The 25970-nt window shown below is 36.3% G+C and overlaps 1 protein-coding gene and 1 long non-coding RNA gene across 2 annotated transcripts in view; one reads left to right on the plus strand and one right to left on the minus strand.

Moving 5' to 3' along the window:
- Positions 1 to 25970, minus strand: part of NEGR1 (neuronal growth regulator 1) — an 844643-nt gene that overhangs the window by 152830 nt on the left and 665843 nt on the right. The window lies entirely within an intron of this gene.
- On the plus strand, positions 5999 to 14372 carry LOC106006876. Its single transcript, XR_001181195.2, has 3 exons — positions 5999 to 6043; positions 13397 to 13539; positions 14197 to 14372. It is a non-coding gene; the product is annotated as an uncharacterized LOC106006876 (long non-coding RNA).

Here is a 25970-nt window from a genome sequence, read left to right on the forward strand (position 1 = left end):
CTAAGCATTTGTGACCTCCCTGATCTCCATTCCTTATTCTTAATCACAACTACTGAAAATGCCCATTAGTCTTGCGACATACAGCAAGTCTAAACAAAGGCAGAAAGCAGGATGTTGATGTTCTGGGAAATTCTAATTGTTCCTAGGGAAAAGGACAAGTAAACAACTGAAAAGCAAGGCTCTGTTTGGACCAAGACCATTTCATTATCATTGCTGTTTCAAATGGTTTTTTTGTTTGAGGTGACCATAAGCTCATAATCCATACTTTTTTTTTTCCCAGTATTCTGAACAACCAATAACAGTAACCTGCACATTAACTCCTCTCTCGCTATTGAGAAAAGCAAAGCATCTGTTGCTGCTAATTGACAAGTATTTTATACCACTGTTTCAAACTCTTGCTTAAACATTGATTTCCAACACTGGTTCTAGACATGTACATTTGAGGTCTACAGGCTTTAAATATCAAACTTACGAGTATATGTTCATTTAAATACATCTCTCTGTGTTCAACTTTATTTTTGCAAATGTCTAAGTGTATTAACCTCCTCGAGGTTGGAGTCATCGCTATGGAAACAACACTACTTAATAAATGTCTGACTGCACATATTATTGTGCTAGACACTAATAAATGGATAGACATGGCACCTAGGCTTTTGGTTTGTTACATCCCCAAAGGGACCTCTAGAGGAGTAATCAATGAACACTTGAAAAAGAATGGCCATTTAGATTGGTTTGCTAATATCATCTTAAAAGCAATTTTCAGTTCCTGAGGTGACTGGCAAAGAAAGTGCCCCTGGAGGAGCCTAAGGCTGAAGGAAAGCTCCTGAGGCTGAACTCCTACAGCAGATAAGAGTTTTGTGGAGAATTCTCATTTGCTGGAGGCCTCCCCCCTCACATATGAAGTCACATGGTAACACTGCTTCGGGTTTAGGAATATTATGGGTTTGTTTAATATGGGTATGGATTATGCTGTGTTAAGAATAGAAATCGTTTGTGACTGAAATTAGGAAGTCTGCTGAACTAGACTGATGTATAAGAAATAAAATATGAGTTTGCCTTTGCATGCTACCCAAGAGGACTGTAAAGAGTGTTCTGTCTAGAAACAAACAACTGTCTGTATTAAAGTGAGACCCAAACTGATCATGATTACAGGAACAGAAAGAACTGCTGCAGGAAGAGAAAGAGCTCGGACTCTGGGATATTCATACTCCACATCTTCCTGATAGCAATTTGAAAGGTGAAAAGATTTGGCTGAGGGCTCTGTGGCTATCTGTTCATCAGCCAATGACATCCCAAAGCTGTGAGATGTATTGTGTAAACCAGCAAGCTTGCCAAACTGATCTGCTTTTATCCACCTCTGTGTTTCTGCCCTTTACCTCTGTCTCTCCTGAGTAAAGGTGCAAGAGGTACAGAGAAGAGTGTAAAATACCCACTTAGGGACCTGAACTTCCTTTTTACTCTTCCTTTCTTCCTGACCAATCTCTGGGAGAGAGAGAGAGAGAGAGAGAGAGAGATTGATTTATAAATATAAATATAAATATATAATATATAAAAATAAATATATATTTATATTTATATTTTAATATATTATATATATTTATATATTCATATATTATATATGAATATAAAGCTATAAAATAAAAAATCAAAGGAACCTAGTTTCTTGGAATTTGCTAAACTAAATATATTAATTCAATCCCCACTCCATTTCATGAGTCAGGAAAATGAATTTCACAGACATGATGTGACTTGTTCAAAGTCACAGATCAAGGAAATGGCTAAACTGGAAGAAGCAACCTCTTCTGAGTCCCCAGACAGATTTCTGATTTAGATGTGAACAGCCGATAATGTTGGGGCATCAGTGAACCCAACTAAAACACACCTATATGTTCTAGCCTTCCTTGCGTCTGTGGTTATGTGACACATTTCAGGCAACGTGGTAAAGGTAGAAGTCACTGGGTGAAGTTTCTGGGAAATTCCTCAAAAGATAGCCAATTTAGCCATCCTATACCTCTCCCTTCTTCTTGCTTGGAATGTGGTTGTAATGTTTGAGTGCTATCTGCCCTCCTATGCAAAAGAGACAAGAACCTGCAAAGGGAAATTGAAAGGACAGACTATTTGGTTCCCATTAGCAATGTGGTGCCAACATTGTGGACCAATTTACCTATCTCTAGACTTTTAGTTATACAAGGAAAGCAAAACAACTAATTTGTTGAAGACTGTTTATCAGACATCTTTAAGTGTTATGAAACTTAATCCCTAACTAATAAACATAAGCCTATAAACTTAGGTCTTCTCATACAAGAATGTGCTAATTAAAGTCTCTGAGTCTAGTGCATAATATTAGGAATTCATGTTATTTTAAATTAGAACTCTGAACACAATTGTACAAATTATGCCTAACATATTGGGCATGTATACTTAATTCTATCCCTGAGGCAGTGACTGTAGGGAGAATTAGGTGATGTGGGCTCTACCACTAACTTTCAGGTAAATATGCTAGGCTAGTTACTGGGCCTCACTTTTCCCCACAAAATACTATGGGTTAGATAATATGAACTTTTTAAGACTCTTATACCCTTTAGACCTAAGATTCAGCAACTAGATCTTTTCTCTTTCCTTTATCTCAAGCAATCAGTAATTCCTCTTTCAGTATATTATGGGTTAACCAGAATTTTGTCAGAGAAACAAATTTGGGAATTTGGTTTTTTTTTGCCTTGGGAATTCATATATACTCTTTCATCTGAAATCTTCTAACTTCTCCTTTTAGCCTGACTAACATCCACTCATTTTTTAAGTCTCAGACTCAATATCAGTTTCTTCAGAAAGTCATGATTTACCCTTGTATAGTATATTTGTCTGATAACATGCTGATATCTACCACATATTATACTTTTCTGGAAGACTGGGGTTATGTCTGCCTTATTACCATTGTATTCCAGCAACTGATGTTGCTGAATATTGCACTGAGTCGATATTCAGCAATGAAAAGAAGAATGAATGCATGAAGAAATATTATTTCTATAGGGAAAATATATTTCAGTTTTCAAATAATTGGCTAATAAAGCAATACGTTTCCACAGAACATGGTTTATTTGTGTGTGGAGTCAGTATGGCTATAAATTTTATGTAGATATATCTGTAAGATTGAAGCCTTTTCATAATATTAGGTTTTAGATATATTTGTTAAGTATATATAGGCTCTGACTGCATTACTCATAGAAATTAATAGGAATACTGAATAATATTTAATGTGGTTTAACATTAGTAGGATAATTCATACATGGGATCTTCAATGGGAACTTTCCTAAAATTATTTCAACGAAAGGGAAAAGTTCATTTAAGAATTTTTATTTGGTGATTCACAGACCTGTACCCCTGGGGATAAAAATATATGTTTATAAAAAATAAAAAATTAAAAAAAAAAAGAATTTTTATTTGGGAATATTTTTCTTATTTTTACAGGATATCAAATAATCAGTTGAAGAAATAAGCAATGAGATAATTGGCCGGACTTTGAATGAATTGCCTTTTGGATGGGCTATGCCCCAATCTCACTTGCAGAACTGAAAATGAAGGAAATCAGCTTGCCTCTGAGAGTTAAATTATGAAAGCAACAGATCAGAACAGATATATGCAAAATTAGCTTTTAAGACAAAAGAAATTATATGGCAAAGAGAACTTGACAGAAACCTGATTGAATATATTAACACATCTAAACAAAGAATATGTTACTCCTAAGGGGACAGAAGTAGAAATCCAGGATTTGGTCAGCTGCAGGCACAGCAAAGTCAGGGGCAAATCAGGATTGGAGGGGGTAGTTTAGAGATGGATGTGATGTATGTACTACTCAGAGAAAAAGGAGCCAGAATCACTGAACTTTAGGCATATTTTCCTTAGTGCTAAAATTGCCATTTTTTGGTGAGATGAATGAAGGGATGTTGATTTTACACTAATGCCATTTACTGTTTGATTTATTTTTCTCCCCTTGTCAGATCCCATGATCATGAAGCAATCTGCTGATTGTGATTTGGTGTCTGATGCAGGTCTGGCTACAGGGAAAGAATGGCTGATCCTACAGACTTCAAGTATTTTCTGTCCTCAGTGATTTCTTAGGAAGAATAAATAAAATGACTTCTGATATGATGTGGCTTTTCCTGTTGCTTCACTTTCGGAACAGAATGAGCTGATCATGCCAATATAAACATTATAATCCAAATCAATTTCTTATGATACGTTAATAAATAATTATTCGAGGGTCTACTCAGAATATATGCTGTAGTCTCATATAGTTTTGAGTCAATGTCAGTCTCTCACGGTTGTTAAGTCTTAGGCAGTGGACTAGAAAGACTGTGCCTTTGAGTTAGATGTCCAGAATCTAGTATATGGTGACCTTTAAGCCATCTCAGACCCAACCAGACCTCCCCTAGAGCCTTGCTATTAATGAAGAGTGATCCTTGGTCTCATACCATTAGTATCCCTGGTTATTTGAAGAATTCAGAAGTTTAGCCTCTGAGCCAGATCACTGAATCAGTCTGCATTTTGCCAAGGTTCTCAGTAGTATATTTCGGTGTATAATATAATTTGAGAAGGGCTGCTTTAGGGGACACATCCACAATTTTTATCTCTCTATCTCTAAAGGCTATTGGGAGACATTCCTTCATGGGTATTTCACACTACTACATGTTTTGTTGGGAACACTAACAATGTAAGGCCTTGGCAAAGAATAAAGAGTAAATGCTCTTTATTACTTCTCCTCTCTGGGATGATTTCTTCATGTATAAAGTAAGGGGAGCAGGGAAAGGGACGAAGGAGCTGATGAGAGTTTATAGGTGGCTAGTTCCTTGAGGGCAAGGTCCATGTCAGAAGAATTCTTTCTTATTGTTCTCCCCCTCTAAGAATCAGCACATTTCTTTGAATTTTGGTGATATCAATAAATGCATGCTCTATTTTAGCCATAGGAACTTGAAAATCTCTTAGAAAATAATAAGTTATTTTAGTACCCACTCTAATTCCACATTAAAGGATGTGCATGTGAAGATAATTAATTTTTCATTGAACCCAAGATATACAAATTGCTTTCATTATCTCTGGTTGAGTGTAATCTTGATACATCTTGATAAATTTCAGGTCCCTACTCACTTGGTATTCTAGCATCTTCAGAAAAACAACTATTTGTTCAATATTTAATATGAAATTCTTCTGACACTGAATCAGCAAATATGATTTTCAAAGAAGAAAGAACAATAGGAGAATTCAAGGGGTTAATGTGTGTTACCTGCATTTGTCACTTTCGGAGTCATGAATTCAATTTAGTGCTAGCTGGTCTACAGAGATGGGAAGGAATACTAAAGGAGAAGCTGCCTACACCCTACAATCTAAACTGATGGAGAGTCTAGTAACTTACATCTTGCAGCACTGAAAAAGCTAATTGCTTCTGTCTCCAATGAAAGCACGAAAAAAGTAGCTACACACAGCATCAACCTCAACATGAAACAAGGTGGTCATGTAAAGGCTATGAGCTTTAGGGCACAGACAAAACTAAGAGTATTGTCCTTACTACCAGGCCTACCAAGCTGTGTCTGACTGAGAGAGAACAAAGAGGACAGTAGGAAAAGACTGAAGCCACCCGTATTCAAAATTTGTTCTACCCAAAATTTTGCTAAGATTCCTAACAAACTAAATTAACTAGACTGGAAGCCAACTAAGTTTTTAAGAAAATCATTTTGTCAAAGTAAACCACCCACCTGGTCTACTAGTGTAGTTGTTAACTCTTAGGAGAATTCGGTGTCCTCAATCTTCCTCAGTACAAGGTGGGCCACACAGGCTGTTCAGTCCCCACTGCTTTCCTCAGAGGCAAGGAGTCTAGTGTCCAAGTGTTTCCAAGAGGAAAAGGACAAGGGTCACAGAGGACAATGGACTTGGGGTTCTTTCCAGAGTACAGAATGAGTAGGTGCCTAGTGTTCTACCTAAGGAACATATAAGGGAATCTTGATTCTTCAGACTGGTAGGAGCTGATCATTGCTGTGGATAAGTGGCTGCTGTGGGTTTCCCTTTTTCTCCTTTTTATAATGGAAGTGCTATTACAGTGTTTTGGATGGTAGTTTACCATAGTATATTCAGCCTATATGTGGCGGAAAATGTTTGTTTGAATCCCAAGTTTAGCTGACTAACATGAATTAATGTGATGCGTCACATTCAGGCTCACAGGAAGACTGCATCATCTAGAGATCCTGCATACCAGGCCCAGATCTGATAGAGCACGATGATCTTCTGCCTTTGATAGGAATGGTGGAAGAAGGAGGGCATGCTTGGATGTTTGAGTCATAAACAAACTGTAGTAAAGACTACTTACTAGTTGCCCCTCAATATCCATTGTATCCTTTTCCTATCACAAGAAAAGTACAGTTTGGGCAGAGAATTCAGTTGTCACTAACAAAGAATATTATACTAAGTGAAAAAAGCCAGACGGGGGGGGGAGGGGAGGTATGATCTCACATGTGGAATTTTAAAAAGTCAAATATATAGAAGCAAAGAGTAGAACAGTAGTTACCAGGGGCAGGGAGGTGGGGGATACGGGGGGGAGTTGTTGATCAAAGAATAGAAAGTTACAATTATGTAGGAAGAATGTCTAGAGGTCTAATATATAGCATGATGACTGACCTTAATAATAATATGTTAAATATGGGTGCCTGAGTGGCTCAGTGGGTTAAGCCTCTGCCTTCGGCTCAGGTCATGATCTCAGGGTCCTGGGATTGAGCCCTGCATCGGGCTCTCTGCTCAGTGGGGAGCCTGCTTCCCCCACCACTGCCTGCCTCTCTGCCTGCTTGTGATCTCTCTGTCAAATAAAAAAAATAAAATCTTTAAATAATAATAATAATAATAATAATAATATGTTAAATACTGGAAATTTGCTATGAGAGTAGAGTAGATGTCGGGGGCTCTCATCACACACACAAAAAGTGGTAACTACATGGTAATAAGATATGGTAATTACCTTGACTGTAGTAATTATTTAATTTTATATATATATATATTTATAGAGAAAGAGAGAGTAAAATATGTATATACACATACACAAAGATCAAATCATCATGTTATCATGTCATCATCATGCACCTTAAATATACAGGTTTTAATTTAAAACAATTAAAACACAGTTTTACATGAAAAAAAGATTGGAGAAGTATTTATAAAAGAAAGGAGTAAGATCTCCACCTCTCTGTTCTTCTTCCTACAGCCTCAAGTACCAGTATTTTTTTTTTTTTTTTAAAGATTTTTTATTTATTTATTTATTTGACAGAGAGAAATCACAAGTAGATGGAGAGGCAGGCAGAGAGAGAGAGAGGGAAGCAGGCTCTCCACTGAGCAGAGAGCCCGATGTGGGACTCGATCCCAGGACTCTGAGATCATGACCTGAGCCGAAGGCAGCGGCTTAACCCACTGAGCCACCCAGGCGCCCGTCAAGTACCAGTATTAAGCTCTGAACTAGATGGGATACTTGGGGCCATAATGTAACTAGGGAATGGATGGAGTGGAAAAAAAAAATCATACAAAGAGGCCATGTCCTTAATATCACAATGCCATTTTAGCCCTGGACTATCTATTGTAGACTTTCATGTGAGAGAGAAATAAAATATTTTGTTTAAGTCTCTTTGGGGTTTTGTCACTTGCAACTGTTCCTAATCCTAACACAGATGCTTTAGAAAACTCACCTAGAAAGTATTTACACATTTCAAAATTTTGTGGTCAAGTCTCACAGGAGTTGAATATTAATGAATAAGCATTGATAAATTAATTGAGCTTAATGCTTCCTTGGTCTGGGACTGGAGAAAGGCCTCTCAGCACTTTGGTTCAACAGAATTTTAATGGTAAAGTAGAATATAGATAAAATAATTTCCTTTTGTTTCTAGACCTTTGTTTTAGACATTTTCAAAGGTCAGATTACATAACAAATGTTAGAATTTTATAGCTTTAAAGGTTCACCTACGAAGAAGTCTACAACATGGCGGCCACCACCAATAAGCTATCAACGATGTTGGGACAACCACACTCCTATGAAATGACAAGTAGAAACAAGTACTTAAATGACTACATATCTGACAGTCTTTTAGAATGGATAGGTTATAAATGGTACACATAATGACTGTCCTGAAGAACTAACTTCAATGTTAGGTGATTTTTAATTTAGCTTTACACACAGAGTCACACACACACTCACATGCATACTTGAAAGAATCATTTCCAATCACTACAGTAGAGTCCAGCTTTCTTCTGCTTCCCATCTATTGGCACCATTTCCAGTCTGAAATTGTCCTCTGTGTAAGCATGTCACTTTGCAGCACTTTCTTCCATAAACCACGACAATAACTACAGCAACAGAACTGTTACAAGTTAGGCCTATCTCACATTGAATTCGACAACTGTAAATCACAAAGGATAATAATGTTGTCTTTTTATTTGAAGATAATGATTCTGAATCCCCATCAGCAGAATATTGGCTTGGAGTTATTTTTTTCCAGTACCTTGATACTCCTTGTTTCTGAACTCCCGAAGCCATAATTATCTTATCTAGATAGAGCACTGCATTACATTTTGCCTTTCCTCATTCTCTAACTGAACCTAGATACTAAGTCTGATCTCATACCAGCTATAACAGAAGCTGCTATACTTATCTCCTCATACTTCCCTTTCCTCTCATCTTTACCCTCCAGCCATTAGTAGAGTGTGGTGGATACCGGCATTCATGTTGACTTGGGGGGAGGGGGGCTGGATTTGTGCTAAGCCATCTCAGCTCTCTCACCCAACTGAAAGATGGGACTGGAGATATTGGTTATTAAAAACTAAAGCAAAACAAAACAAAACACATAGAAAAACAAAGTTGACTTTTCTAGAGAGCTTAATGCTTCCTTGGTCTGGGACTGGAGAAAGTAGATACTATGCTGGATATTTCACCGCATATAATAGGCTGTAACTAAATTGGTAAAACTATCTTTATGGGCTATTTTCCAGGACATGGAAATAATGTTTAATGTTTACTATCAACTGTTATTGTGACCTTACTAATCAGGTGATCTTCTAATCAGGGGATAATGTGTTGTAAGTCTCTATAGAAAAGTTCCTCAGGGGTTCATTCAGGGGCAAGAGTATTTAACTTTATTACAGTAGTCAGAGATGAAAGATTTTGTTCCAAATTTTTTTTTAGAGAGCTTCTCGCAACATACTATGTAATTTGAAGGAAAAAAAGATTAGGCCAAACAATTATAGTATGTATTAGTGAATAGATTAACAATGTCCTAGAAAAAACCTGGGGAAGACTAGATTAGAAAAAAGTTAAACATTTCACTAAATAGTTCAGTACTAATTATTTTACTACTTGATCAGAATAATAGGTCAAGAGAAGGAAGTAACTACTCATTTAAATGAAAGTTGGCACAAGTATATAAGCTTTTCTAGAAATATATGGGGAAGTGATTAATAAGTATATGTGTCTGAGGACTGCCAAACATGACAAAGAACTTAAGGCTCAGGCCTAAAGTAGTCTTTAACTTAGTAACTGGGGTTGTTTCACATGTATGGTGAACAGTCTTTAGAACCAAAGTATCATAATATTTCCGTAGTAAGTATCTGGTGTTTCTGCCACATTTTCAAAGCTATCATGGTATATGAAAACTGTTTTTGGCTGATGACATTTGTAAACACATTAAAAGATGGTAGCAGATGCTTACGAGGCTATTCACAAGCTGGTACCTGCCTTTCTTTCCTTCCTTGTATCTGTTTGCGTTTCCCTTCATTGTTTTCTGTGCTTCAGCCATAAGAAATTTCTTTCATTCATTCATATTTGTAATTCTGTCTCTCATCTCTAAGAACTTACCATTTTTTGTGGTAACTGCTTCTGTCTCCAGCCTTCCCATCAAAAAGAGCAGTCTTTAAGAAGTTAAGAATAAAGTCTTATCAGCTCACCTTTGTATTCCCAACATAGCATGGGACTAGGCATTTAGATAGTCAATAAATTGAATACGCAAAAAGAGATTGAAGTTTTAAAATTATAACATATTACTGGTTAATTTCATGACCCACAGTATGCCGCCTACCAATTATAATTTTCTTGCTTTAAGCAGGTAGAAGAATAAGGAAACAAAACACTTTAAGGTATTTTGTAGGGGGGGTAAGAGGAAACAGATTCCAGCTACTTCAAAGCATCTCAAAATAAGTATTCCTCTTCCCCTGACTCCGGCCAGGTTCTAGGAGAGACAGTACTGAATCTGGAATCTGTTGTGATGTTAATATGACACATTGAAAATTTTTTATGACCAGGTAATGTATTTTTCTCTTTGGCTTCATAGGATTAAAACATTACATGATAAGCATACCCTGAGGCTTTACAACTTTGGTTTAAAATGTTGCTTAAGAACTAGTGTAAAGCAGGAATGAGGCATAGTAATAAAGTCAGTTGTAAGAGGGAAAATTTTGTGCTGCAGCAAATGTAAACAAGAAATGGAGATGTGGGCACTTTGGTATGCATGAGCTTATCACAAAGAAAGAAAAAAGTCACAACTTTTTATCTGGGGGTCTTATACTGATTTGGAGACACTCTATCAAATTATCCCTATCTCACAGTAAAGTTAGACAAAAATTAACATATCAGGAAACAACAACTGCTGGCAAGGATGTGGAGAAACAGGAACCCTCTTACAATGTTGGGAATGCAAGCTGGTACAGCCACTCTGGAAAACAGTAGGGAGTTTCCTCTGGATATCAAAAACAGAGCTACCCTACAACCTAGCAATTGCACTACTAGGCATTTACCTCAAAAATACAATGTAGTGAAAAGAAGGACCACCTATACCCCAGTGTTCATAGCAGCAATGTCCACAATTGCTGGAAGGAGCCAAGATGCCCTTCAACAGATGAACGGATAAAGAAGATATGGCCCATATATACAATGGAATATCATTCCGCCATCAGAAATGATGAATACCCACCATCTGCATGGACATGAATGGAACTAGAGGGGATTATGCTGAGTGAAGTAAGTCAAGCAGAGAAAGACAAGTATCTTATAGTTTCATTCCTATGTGGAACAGAAGCAAAGCACAGAGGACCATAGGGGAAGGGAAGGAAATCTGAACGGGGAGAAGTCAGAGAGGGAGACAAACCATGAGAGACTATGGACCCCGGGAAACAAACTGAGGGTTTCAGAGGGGAGAGTAGTGGGGAGATGGGGTAACATGGTGTTGGGTATTAAGGAGGGCACATGCTGTGATGAGCACTGGTGTTATATGCAACTAATGAATCATTGAACACTACATTAAAAACTAACGATGTACCATACAGTGGCTAACAACATAATTAAAAAAAAAAAAAGGAAATTAGGGGTATAATGGGGGGGGACTGGAGTTATGTAAGAGGTAAAGGAAAGACAACATAATGGATGAATCCCTACCATGCACCAAGTATATATAAACATATGTCTTGTTTAATATATAAGATCATTCGCCCTCCATATGAACAAATATGATTAACTCCATTTAACATGAACTGCAGCCATAGTTGGCTATAGATACATGATTTTGACAAAAATCAATGAAAGAATTCTTTCAGAGGAAATTGGCTGTATGGAATTTACTATAAATTGCATAGCACATTTTATTAGAATCTTGCAGTTTATATTTGGGGAAGCCACGTTTTCCTTTATATTCCCTCGGGTAAATAGAGGCATGTTGAAACTGGCTTGTGTCAGGTCATGAGAGCCAACTGTTGAACCGGAAGGAATGTGAGCACTTTGCTAAACATTGCTTTTGTTTAAAATTAAGTTATATAAGCTTACAATTAAATAAATTATATTAGAAACATGCCATAACTACCCAAAACTCATTATTTCAAACTAATTTTATGATACTTTTACTATTATCTATGGTCTTCAGGTTTTTTACATTATGTCTGTATTGTGCAAATATATCATGGTGTGATACTGTACGTATTTTGCCAACTCTGCATTCAGAGACATCACATGGTAGCTTGAAGTCTGTATAATGAGGATATATGCACCATGGAAATGGGCAAACGCTCCAAATTAAGGGTTGATTTTTTTTGTTGTTGCTGTTGATGGTTACACTTAAGAAAATAACAATGATAAAAATCAATGGAAATTAAACCTAAAAGTATATTGTATGTAGGCCTTACATAAGTAGAACAAAAAATAGAATTGTCTCTCAGGATCTAAAAATGTTATTTGTGGTACCTGAGTGGCTCAACGGGTTAAGCCTCTGCCTTAGCTCACGTCATGATCTTGGGGTCCTGGGATGGAGCCCCATGTCAGAGTCTCTGCTCAGCAGGGAGCCTGCTTCCCCCCATTTCTCTGCCTGCCTCTCTGACTACTTGTGATCTATCTCTCTCTGTATCAAATAAATAAATAAAATCTTTTTAAAAAATGTTATTTCTTTCAGCAAAGAGGTTACTTTCGTCTTACTCATTATCATAAATAAAAATAGCAACAGGCATTCATATCAGAATAATACTCATAGTTGGGATACAACTCCACTTGTCAAATCATGACTGAACTGCAGCCATAGTTGGCTATAGATACATGATTTGGGCAAAAATCAATGAAAGGATTCTTTCAGAGGAAATTGGCTGTATGGAATTTACTATAAAGTGCATAGCACATTTTATTATTATTTGTAAATTTTGTGATACATAGTCTTTGTTTCAGTTACATTTCTACCAATGCACCACTGAATATATAACAGCAAAGCCATAAAGTTTTTATTAAGTAAGACTGAATAGAAATATGAGGAAGTTTTTGCAAGGTATAAAATTCAATCTATGTTATAATTATAAATATGTAAAATAAATACATAAAGATAAGAAGGTTTATGTGAAAATAAAAGGAGCTTTGTGAGGAGGATAGATGATATACAATTAATTTACAGTACAAGGGGGTAAATATGAAAAATAAAAATGCATAACAAAAGCCTGCTATGTCTTAGAAGAGTACTTATAATTTTTTATGCTAATCTTATAAAATACTTTGGAAAGGAAGGGTAGATATGGTGTCATAGAATACAATTCTATGGATACCTATAGAAGGTTCTTCTCTTACATCACAGTAAACATGTTTTGCTTTTTTATTTTTTAATATAATTTTTTATTTTTTATTAACATATAATGTATTATTAGCCCCATGGGTACAGGTCTGTGAATTATCAGGTTTACACACTTCACAGCACTCACCATAGCACATACCTTCCCCAATGTCTTGCTTTATTTTTTTTAACTGCTGCATCTAGAACTATAAAATACAATGTGTATATTGCTTTTCCCTTTATCTAATAGTAGAATATTATACTGACTTATTTTTTCATCATTAATTTTCATTTTCTCTAAATTTTAGTACACATATCTTAGGATTTCAACTCATCCTTCCAGTCAGAAGAAATTCTCTGAGAGAAGCAGTTTTCTAACATCAAAATCAACATTAAAAAAAAAAAAGATTCTTTGGGCAGCCAAATCCATGACCGAGACTATTTTTAAAAGGTAAGCCTGCTTTTTCCCAGGAATGTATGAGAAAATTTTCCTGCAAATTTCAGGCACAACCAGGTTGCTTCTCAAATTGGCCATTTGCACTCCGGGGCTAGAACTCAGAGTGCACAGAATTGCTGAGTAATTCAATTGTGGGCAGAATCGATGCCAGTGCGAACACTGCCCTGGTCAGAGGTTGGCCCTTAGGCTGCAACTTAAATCAATTTTGGGTAAGCTAAGTTTGATTACATTTTCGGTGATGAAGCTTTCAAAAGCAATTTTTGAGCTGCCTATTCTCAGGGCTCTTCAGTTCTGTCCCGAATCTCTATTCCTGGTTAGAGAAGCATCTATTTATCTGTTTTGGTGATGATTAAATCCCAGAGTTGAGGAAAAATGAGAGAAAGAGAAAGAAAAAAAGAAAGAAAGAAAAAAGAAAAAAGGGCATGATCCAGAAAGCATGTGAATCTATAACTAATATGTAACAATGTCTTTTATCTTTTAAAAATATAGAAGAAAAAGGAGGAGGAGGAGGAGAAGGAGGTAAAGGGAAGGAGAATGGGAGGAAAGGATCAGGGAATATGCTAACAAAGGAAAAAAGTAAATAGAAGATGATGATGATGATGATGTGTGGCAGTCTAAGAATATTTTGGCATGTGAGACCCATTCTTTCAGGTGCTGCCGGCAGGAGAGATGTTCAAGATTATACAGGTGATTCTGGAGTATGAAGCAAAATGGGTGTACGCAATGATGTCAAATATGGACTCCAACAGCCATATGCCAGCTTGAGAGAAATAATAAACACTTTCCATTTATCTTTTTCCAGCAGAGTCAAGACTGCAGAGTTGTGCATTCAGAGCTTATGTGAGTCTTCCTAAAAGTGTGTCTGCCTAGATAAATAGTTTGATTATAGATATTATCTACATTTGGATAAGCGTATTATCATTATAAGATAAACTATAGTGCTCCAAAGAAATTATTATCTTTTGAGAATATATGAATTCTCCTACAGGTACGACCATGAATTCTTAAAACGTGACTATAATCCTGTCAGTTTTAGAAAAACATGTTGCTAAATCCTGTCTTAGGAAGTATTTTAGAAAACTTGTGACTCCTTTTAAGTGGACTGAGTGGTGACTCTAATGGTTTTTTTCTTTTTTTGACAAGAATTATGATCTGCCTCACTAATTAGGCTGTTCCACATATGCACTAATTGGATTGATTTTTAAAAAATCAAAGAAAGGAAACTGAAGAGCATGCAACTATCTAATACCACATTTTAGAGCTGGGTTACTCGAGTTATTTCTTTACTTTAAAATCACTGAAAGAGAAAGCTGGTTAAAAAAAAAAAAAAAAGGATAAACTTGGAAAAAATCTAACTTACTAAAAACCTCTGGCCATGCCATAGGTGAAATAACATTTTCATGCAAGCAAGTCTTGCTTGACTTATTCAAATCTTACTTAAGTATATACTGGGCAGATATCTAATTTGTGTCTCTGGAGAGAAATCACAATTGGATTATATTTATAAAGAAGGAAATCCAGTCTATGCTGAATAGACACATTCAAGAGGACATGCCATTTTGATTTTTTCCCCAGCAGTTTTATGGCTACTAAAACAGAATTTACAGTGCTTTAGATAAAGTGTGGCCCATTGAAATATCATTGCTTTCACAATTAATTCTTCCTCTTTTTTCCTTTATTTGGAACATCAAAACAGAAAAAAAAATCCAATTTCACTTTACTTTTTCTTTTGGTGATGTGCTCTATTAATTATGTTTCGTGTTGCCTGAGGAGAAATGGGGAGTTTAATAATAATGTCACTCGGGACTTCATAATAATCATTTTCTTCACTTTTATCTCTGAATCTTATATGAGAGGTCACACTTACATTTTTCAGAAAAAGAAATCATGGCACCAAAGTGGAAGTCGGGGGAGTGGCTCAGACTGCTACCTTGTCATGTGCTCACACTATTGGATCATGCTTCAAATCCAGTCACTGCTATGGGGAAAATAATGCATGCTGGCTAAGTATTTTCTAAGAGACTTACTTAGAAATCACTGGGCGGGGAATAGCTCACAGAACCTCCAATATGCTTTGTCAGGGAAAAGATTGGGAAAGGCACTACTGAAGGTAGAGACTGGTAATATCTTTTCTTCAAGCTGGAAATGTTGGCATGTTTTCATTTTTACAAAATCTTAATAGCCACCGCTCCCATATATACAAGGTCACATTTTGGCCTAATTTGTTATAAGGGTTAGACTTTTGTGAAATAGCAAGCAAGAAGATCTATTCTAGTGCCTTTTCATAGGTTATTGGCCGACAGAATTGAAACTGTGAACATAAAGGAAATTTCCCCGGAGAGTAAAATTCTTTGTAGAGATGACAAAATGATTAGGCCAGCAGTGCTATTGAGCTAAACTTTATGGAAACTCACCACAGAGCAAAATGCATTAAAATACTTTTTTTCCCTGTCAATAAAAAATAATTTCAGGTTCAATGACAAAAATGTACGGAAGGGGAAAATATTGGCAGCGTTTCTACTTTGTTAAGGAGTAAGTGTAACTGTTTTTAATAACAACTAATACATAAATACCATTTCTTTTAAACGCACATAGATTTTTTTTAGAATCTTAAAGTATGATAGCTGAAAGAGAATTTGAGTATATTTTATCTCTTCGTTTTATAGATGAGGAAACTGAGGCCAGAGAAGTGGTTTACTTAAGGACTTCTCCGAGTAAAGGCAAGAACCTAAATTGCCTGTCTCTTAGGCTATGATCCCTAATAAAATTTTATGGTTAATTTTGAAATTCCTTTTGATTTCTCAGTATCTTTTTGGTACCTAATTCCCAAAACCTGCTACATTTCAATGCTGATCAATGACAACAGCAAATGCCAAAGCTGCGTTCTCCCCTTGGCATTTACTGACCCTTTGTCAACCATGGGGATATATGCATAGCTTCAGTAGCTTGAGGATGCAGCTGTCAAATTGCCTCTTAACCTGAGAGAAACACATCAGTAGAGTAATTAATCTTGTACAACCCTCTCTATCAACCTGACCACCTTTTTTTTTCTTTTCATCATTACAAGTGAATGTTTATGTGCATGGCTGATTTAATTAATAATTCTAATAAAAGAGACAGTATCATAGCGATATACATAAGTACATGAATAAATGAATTAAAGAACCAGCGCTGTCCTCGAATACCCAGTGAGATAAAGTTATACAGTTACTGGGGTTACAGAGACTAAGCTTCACTGGTTATCCTTCAATGTTCGGATCATCCATACCAGGAAAGAAAGAAAAGGAAACTGATGTTTAATGAGGTACCATATTAGCTATTTTACATACCGTGCATCATTTGATCTTCACCAGAACCAGATAAAACTAAGTTATTTCCCCTATTTTATAGATGGGACAACTGAAGTTTAAAGATGGGGATTGTGAGAATAACATGCGACATCCCAAAGAGGGAACTATGGCTTTGACTCAGATCCATTTGCTTTCGAAGCATTCGGTACTTGGCGTGTGTAGCAGAAAGAGCATTGGAACAAGAATAGGAATTGCAGGGTTGTCTGCTCGGACAATATACAACTTTGAGCTCCCTCACCTATAAAGTGAAAGAACTGGTCTAGACCGAAAGTTTTCAAACCGAATCTCGCGCAACTCTGTGGCTTTTTGATGGGCCTCAGGGTCACTGTGCAGTGTGATATGGAGGAAAAAGACAGGATTTTCCACATTCCAATGTGATATGGAGGGAAAAAGGCCTCTGGGTCACTGTGCAGTGTGATATGGAGGAAAAAGACAGGATTTTCCACATTTACCTCCCAATCAACAATGAACTCCAGTTTTATCTTTGTTCTATACCAAGGGCTTGCATCAGGTATTTTGGGGGAAAGAAAGGAATCCACTGCTTTAAAAAGTTGGTGAAAAACGAAGTAGGTAAAGCTGAGACTACTCTAGGTTTAAAGTTCTGCCATTTGACATGGCTAACTAAGGCACTGTTAGCGTCTGTGTTTGGCTCTTACTAGTGGGGACTTGGTGAACTGGAGCTCCACCAGTTCCAACCTATTGGGTATTGTCTCTCATGGAAGGCACCGAATGCCTATTTTGTGTCTAGCTTCTTGAGAACACACAAGGCTTCTAGAAATAAGGTCAGGGAGGAAAAGATCTTCTTGCTTCCCTCATACTGCCTTTCAGCAAATTTGTATATTTCCATTATGTGTGTGACTATTATGTATGTGTGTATTTCAGTTTAGCTGAGTGCCATTCAGTGTGTTGATGTAGCTTTGATATCAAAGTCCAGCTACAATTGCAAACCTAATTTTTGTCAAATATTTATTTCCAGAACATCCAGGGAAGGCTTTCCATTAACATCTTAAAGCTGTGAGGATAAAGCTAGTTGGCTCACGTAGCACACTGTCTTCAATAATCACCAAGTCTAAATTTATTACTGCCTCTTTCAACCAAAATGAAATTCCTATCTCTTTTAAGCTCCAGGAGGGGAGATCAATTTCAATCTAAAATATGAATCATTCAAATTTGTGGTACCACCTTTCACATGGAATCAGGGTTCATTATAATACACAAAAGTAACAGAGAGCCCATACAGTTGCTTACTGGCATGTGGGGACATTTGAAGCAAGCAGAGTGCTGAAATATTACTTGCAAGGGCACAGCTGGCTCCATATTCAACAAATCAGTCAAAAAATAACGTTTGCCTGCCTCAGTCGGATCTAAACAAGGAAAAACTGTTATGCCAGCCACATTCTTACTTTCTTCAATAGCCTCTTCCATTTTCCTTTTGGATACCAGCTATTGACTTTTTTTTTTTTTTTTTAAATCTCAAAAAGAAGGTGTCCATCAAATTAAACAGACTGGGAAGAAATATCCTCTAACATGAAAGGAGATTTTCCAGAAACTTAAATAGCATTGATTGTATAAAACATTTGAAATTGGAACTTCATTATTGTCTCCACAGGGTTGCTAAGGCAGGGAAAAGACAAAGTTTGGGTGAGTCCTTTGAATATTGTATGTGTAATTTTTCTGAGGCAAATGCTTTATTATTTGAATAAATGCATGTGTGCGCACACACACACACACACACACACACACGAAAAGAAGTCCTTATCACATCATTAGGACCTATATTCTAGCAAGAGGTTTGACTCCCCACTTTTGGAAACACAAGAAAGAGGAATTTGGCACCCACACAATGGAGCAGTATTATTGTTATCTATATAAGTCTGTATGCAAGGACTCTACTAATATTAAAACTTGACTTGTCCCAGATATTTTCATACATTAGGTCTCAAGAGAAAGGTGTATTAAACCAAAGCTATGTGATTTTTAAGCACTTTGTTTATATGGCTAAGCTTTTTTCCTTCTTAACTAATTCTTTTTCCTTATTTAGCTTTAGATTGTGATTCTTTGTGTCTTATATGAACATCTTTTTTTTTTTTTGAGAAGGTGAGAAACAAAGCATATACAACATAGTTTACCTATAGAAATGACTTCTATGTTACTGAATTACAATCAAATAATTATGCAAATTTGATGAATTGGATCCGTAGATGGCAGGATGAGATCATTCGGTTCACATTCTTTAAGGGGAAGACTTAAAGGAATCATCTCTTTCAGTTGCTCATGTTCAGGAAATGAGAAACACAACTGAAAAATAATATAAAATCCCCCAAATTTCTGAATCCCCAATTTTTTTTTTTACTTAATAAGGAATTTTGCTATGAATAGTTGGCATGCTGTCATCTATTATTAATTTTGTTAAAGCACTTCTTCCCTGAGGCTGGTCTCTACTGATCTGCAGATATTTTTCTCTATCTTTTACACACACACACACACACACACACACACACACACACACACACATTTTCAATGCAGGCTATATTTCAGAAATTTCTGGACAGATAACCTACAAGGGGAGGGATTCATTGTATACTAGGTTTCCCATAGTTTTCCTAACATAAATTTTGCTTTCCCCTAACTTGAGAAATTATATATTCCTTACCTAAAGTAATTCTACTGATGAAGTTACTAACATCTCTGCTTAGAATTAGAGTCCTCTTGGGGCACCTGGGTCGCTCAGTGGTTTAAAGCCTCTGCTTTCGGCTCAGGTCATGATCCCAGGGTCCTGGGATCGAGCCCCACATTGAGCCCCACATTGGGCTCTCTGCTCAGCAGGAAACCTGTTTCCTCCTCTCTCTTTCTGCCTGCCTCTCTGCCTGCTTGTGATCTCTGTCTGTCAAATAAAAAAATAAAATCTTAAAAAAAAAAAAAGAATTAGAGTCCTCTTATTATTATAGTCTAAAGCCTACAGGCTATGGAAGGCAAAGGGGTTTAAGGTGACTTCATTTTAAATTAGTCCTTTCTTGTTTCTCTGGGACTGAAGAAAAATGCAAGAAAAGAGGCTCACAAACTGAAAATGAAGGAGATTTGCAGAAGAACAAGAATCATGGGAAGGATGATTCACCAAAAACTGATGTACTGCTTCTTTGCCATTGTTGGTCAGGAAGGGGGTGAGATACACATGGCCACCAGACCTATTAATCATAAAGCAAGCCCAATTCAGACCAGGCGCTAAAGTGCCAAGGCAGATCATCAGCCTGTGTTCTTCCTTTCAGTGGTTAGTTTTCAGAATTTTCTGATCTGCTGTAGCACAGGACACTGCTGAACATCCCTCTTCTTGAAGAAGTATCCTCCTGTGGCTACCATGACACTGATCTTCCTCTGGCATCTCTCCACACTGAATCCATGAGCTTCTACAGGATGGTTAAACTCAACTGCTCATTCCTCAATGCTGATTTTACTTGGATGTTGGTAGGATACATGACTCAGCTTTTTGCTATACATGACTGAAATGACCACCTCTATTCTGATAATTTCCAAATTGTATCTCCATTCTGGACTTTACATCCAACTACCTACTGAATATTGCCTCTAGTTGAGGCACTTTTCTTCTTTCAACCTCTAAAATTAAAGTCACTTTCTTCTTTCAATCTCTCCCTACTCCCCAAATCTGAAAATGCTAATCCTCTTCTCATGTTCTTTCTTGATTATTCTTACCCTACTAAATGTTAGGAATTACCTGGACTCCTTCAGTTCCCTTCTTATTCTCTCCACATTTGGTCATTAACTCTCTTAATTTCTCTCCACTCTCTCACCTCTGCCCCTCTTTATGTGGAATTATCTTCTTTTAAATGTAATACTTGGTTTTAGCCCTCACATTACCTAAGAATGTCTTTCAGAAAGGAAATCTGCTCATGTCCTTCCTTTATTGAAAATCCTTCAGTGGCTCTCCAAATCCAGAAGGATAAAGTCCAAGCTCATTTGCAGCCCTTCCTGTCCAAATTCTACATATTTCTAATTCCACTGAGAGATGATGTCCAGTCCTTCCTCAGTACTCTCTTCTCCCACTTTTTACTCTTACCCTATAAAGATACTACCATGTCTTCAAATGTATCAGATTGTTTCACACTGCTGTGTCTTTAGAATTGGCTGGTTCATATTAGAATATTCCCACTCCCAGCCCTGTAACCATTTCACACCCAGACTCAATCCTACCATATCCTTTGTTCATGGGACATCTCTACAGTTCTCCCTCAGTCACTAAGACTGAGTTGATCATTATCTCATTTGTGCCACTGTGGTCATGATTGTTCTTGAATGAACTCTTCAAATGTCTGTCTTTGAAAATGATACAATGGTAGTGAAAATGAAATTCTGAGTTGTATCTTAGTTATAATTCTCAAAGTGATATTACCTAACCTGGATGACAGTCCTTTCATGGCCCTCAAGACCAGATTCAAAGCCTCTTCTCTGCCCTGGTATGCTACCATTCCTGAACTGCATTACAGATGTCTTTCGTATTCCTCTCCTCTCATTCATCTGAGGGAACTCTCTAAGGATTGGTTTCCAGATCCTTAATTCTTTTCTTTTCTGTGTGGGTACACACACACACACACACACACACACACACGTACATATACATATATATGTATATATATACATACACATGTGTATATACATATATATATACACATATATACATATATATGAACATTGTAGGCAATATATATATTATATAATATATATATATATAATGAATGAAGGTTGTTGCCATTGAATAAATTATTTAATCCTGAAAATAAAACAATTGTTATAGTTTTGCCTTTACTTTTTGAATCTCCTAGATGTCTGAACTTCTATGCAGCAAACATCATATTTAATCTAGAATCAGTGCCACAAAGACTGGTCCCTGCACTGACTAAGGATGAGCTTAAGTTACAAGCTAGAGTTGGGACATTATTTCAGATTTGCATGCCTTCTCCCTGGCTTGCCAGGGACAATTTACCATCTAAATCCTAGTAAAGTGTTGGGCACTGGGTCAACAAATAAAGTTAGCCATCTATATATTGCTTTGTGAACTGAGTGCTCTTAGGGGATATAATATAATTACAATGGATAACATTTATTGTTTACTTTGTTCCAGGCTGATGATAAATGCTTTACATGCATCATCCCATTTAATTTTTATCCTATAGATGGGAGCTGGTAGTGCCCTCATCTTATCAATGAATTAACCGAGGCTTTGCAGCATTTGCTTACTCAAAGTCACACATAACTGGTATGTAGTAAAAATGGGATTCAAACCCAGGCCTGCTTGACTCATTTTATATGAAACACACACACACACACACACACACACACACACACCAAAGAATGTTGCTTTTTTTTTTTTTTAAATGGTCGTAGTTATAGCAAAGCTCTAAATTATTGCTTCTTGCCTTCTGTCTTCTTGGTGATCTAGGAAATGCAGGTACTAACAAACCAGGAGTAGACTGCCTCAGTCCAAGATTAATCCTAAGTAGTTATGGCCAGGGAGCTGATTCTGAGTGGCTAAAGCTTTGTTGGAAAGCTATTCTCAATCAGTTTGAGTGTTTGCTATGTATAAACAGTATACTAGGCGATGCACATTTCTGATAACACTGTCTTTGAGTGTATGAACTATCAGGGATACAAACCATGAAAACATAGACATTTTCTTATTCATGGCATGTTCCAAATATCACCATGTACACAACTGACAGAATTTTTGGAGTCTCTTTCTTTTCTCTTGGATAAGAAAATGGGCAAGCTAGCTTTACATAGTCCCTTAACTATAGGAAGAGCTGATCTTCAGCAATAGATTTTTAACAGCTGGTCATAGTCCAATACTAGGTCAGCATACAACTGGCTTCATCTTGGATCAGTTTAAAAGTTGAAGAGTCTTCCATTCATAGACCTTGTGAAGTAAAAGCTCTTCTCAAGCGACACAGTGTAATTTCCAGCTAGCATCATGTGGACTTCAAGAAAACTGTCTTTCCCCATAATATAGTTTGTAGATTCACAATGCCTATGTTGGATAACTATACCATCCAAAGAGAAAAGTCTTCAAAGGCAAAGGAAACTAAAGTGAAAATGAACTTTTGGGACTTCCACAGGATCAAAACTTCTGCACAGCAAAGTAAACAGTCAAAACAAAGAGGCAACCCACAGAATGGGAGAAGATATTCACAAATGACACAACAGATAAAGGGCTGACATCCAAGATCTATAAACAACTCCTCAAACTTAACACACACAAAACAGATAATCATGTCAAAAAATGGGCAGAAGGCATGAACAGACAGTTCTCCAAAGAAGACATACAAATGGCCAACAGACTCCTGAAAAAATGTTCATCATCATTAGCCATTAGGGAGATTCAAATCAAAACCACATTGAGATACCACCTTACACCAGTTAGAACGGCCAAAACTAACAAGACAGTAAACAACAAGTGTTGGAGAGGATGTGGAGAAGGGGGAACCCTCTTATACGTTTGTTGGGAATGCAAGTTGGTGCAGCCACTTTGGAAAACAGTGTGGAGACTCCTCAAACAAACAAACAAAAAAAAAAACAGAGCTACCCTATGACCCTGCAATTGCACTACTGGTTATTTACCACAAAGATATAGATGTAGTGAAAGGGAAGGCCATCTGTACCCCAATGTTCATAGCAGCAATGGCGACAGTCACCAAACTGTGGAAAGAGCAAAAATGCTCTTCAACGGATGAATAGATAAAGAAGATATGGTTCATATATACAATGGAGTATTATGCCTCCATAATGAATACCCAACTTTTGTATCAACATGGACAGGACTGGAGGAGATTATGCTGAGTGAGATAAGTGAGATAAGAGTCAACTATCATATGGTTTCACTTCCTTGTAGAGCATAAGGAATAACAAGGAGAACATCTGGTCTACCTTAAACTCACAATAAGTATTACTTGTAATCTTCCTGCTATTGTCTTGCATATTTAGAGATTACAAATACACGTTTTACATCTAAAACCCAGTTCATTCATTCATTTATTCTTTAGCCATTTAATCACTTATTCAATGCTTAACAAATTCATTTACTCCCCAAAGATGTATTGATTACCTATTAGATTAGATTACCTATTGATTACCATGCTTGGTGATATGAGAAATAACATAATGAGACAGGTATTGATCCTATATTCTTAACAAACATAATTTGGTGGAGAGAGATGAAATGCATATAAAAATAATTACTGTACAAAATAGAAATAGTGCAGTAAGAGCTTCAGATGAGGTCACACAAGAGTTCTGAATGTATAGATGCTTCTTCAGATTTCCAGGGCTATGCTCAAAATTACAGAAAAGATTTGCATATTATGTCTTTGTTGACAAATCAATCAAATTGTGCTAGTAGTTCATAGCATTGTTACATCCAGGAACCAACCGGGAAAGGGAGATGATCAGAGTCCATTCTAAAGACACCATGCTTAGAAGCCCTTTCAGCAGTGAGTTATTTCCAAATGGTTGCATTAAAGTTGCCAGAGCACCAAAAACACATAAGTGACATTTGTTCCTAATTTGTCACATTCATTAATGTTTCAGTTTCAAAAATCAGAATGTGATTTAGAAATTCAAATACCAAAAAGTTAATGTGTTATTAAGCCTTAAATTTTTTTTTACTTTGCCTGTTTAATTCATTTATTCTTTCAGGTTCTTGAATATTTAAATCATTTAAAATATTAATGGTATATAAAAGAAGTATCAATATTTACATTAAATGGGATTTCACACTGCTCTGTAATATTTTTAATCATTTATATTATTCATAATTACATGAAAAATCATCCTCATGGAAGAAACTTAAGTTTATTATACTATAGGTATTGCATAGCAAGCAGTGTTTTTCAGAGTGTGGGTATTAAGAAATATTAAGTAATATTAAGCTAGAATAATAAGTGATATGTTGTTTTTAATATGTATATAAAGCAAATCCTTTTCAAATGATTATTTTCTACTAACAACTAATATATTTTAACTAATAAAAGAGGTACTTAAACTGTGGTAATTCAAAGTTCATAAATCATAGTTTTTACAGTATATTTTTAAGTAGCAGAAGTCTTAAGTAGCAGAAGTATTATATATCCCATCCTCACTTCTGCAAGATGGAAGTGATCATGTCTATGATGAATTACACAATATCCACATTTTTCAGAGACAGCTTATTATCACAGGATGATAACATAAATATATGTCAGCTTACTATAAAAATATTAACTACAAAAGATAAGAATGATTCAGATAATTCTGTGGAACTGAAAAGATAGTATATTCTGTCTAATCTTTGAATGTTTTAAGAAATACTCCACTTGAAAATTAGGAATATCTAATGGTTCTGAAAATGTGTTGTTTATTCAGCTCTTGAAAAGCACTAAAAGTAATTGTAGGAGAAAAACATCAGCTTAGGTTTCTCTCCATTCAAGCAATCCTCATGTCTGTTCTTTCTTTTTCATTTCTAGTCCTTAGAAATGGACTAGGAACCAAGATATACTAGAATATTTATTTAAGCAAAACCTTAAGTTGTATTTCAAATACAATTTTGAGTAAAAGCATTACCTGTATGGACAAAATACTCTGTCCATGACCATTTACTTACTCTTTCACTTTATATATGGCATGTGAAATTTTCACTATTCCAAGATGAATGTCTAAACAAAACCAACCAAAAGTAAATTCAACTGAAATTAGCCTATGCTTAAGGACACTGTAATATATTTTTACAAACAAAACCAAAACAAACAGAAGCCCACCAAACCATCTTCAGTCAGAAGACATTTTTCAGTGGGTCCTATCATTTTGGAAATTTTCCCCTTTTCTCAGCTCTAAAACACTTTTCTAAACATATGTGGACTTCAAGAGGAATTCAAAAAATTCTCAAACACCCATACCATTTAGGGGCCAAGTTTCCTCTGTGTAAGGGATGTGTCACATCAGGCTGAGTTCTAAAATGAACATACACCATTCTCACGTTTTATTTCTGCTGATGGACTGGAACCAAGGGCCCCCCCCCCACCGGGAGCATTTTGG

Source organism: Mustela putorius, unplaced genomic scaffold (assembly GCF_011764305.1).
Source record: "Mustela putorius furo isolate JIRA1106 unplaced genomic scaffold, ASM1176430v1.1 tig00003853_pilon_pilon_pilon, whole genome shotgun sequence".
In the NCBI taxonomy this organism is placed as follows: Eukaryota; Metazoa; Chordata; class Mammalia; order Carnivora; family Mustelidae; genus Mustela; species Mustela putorius.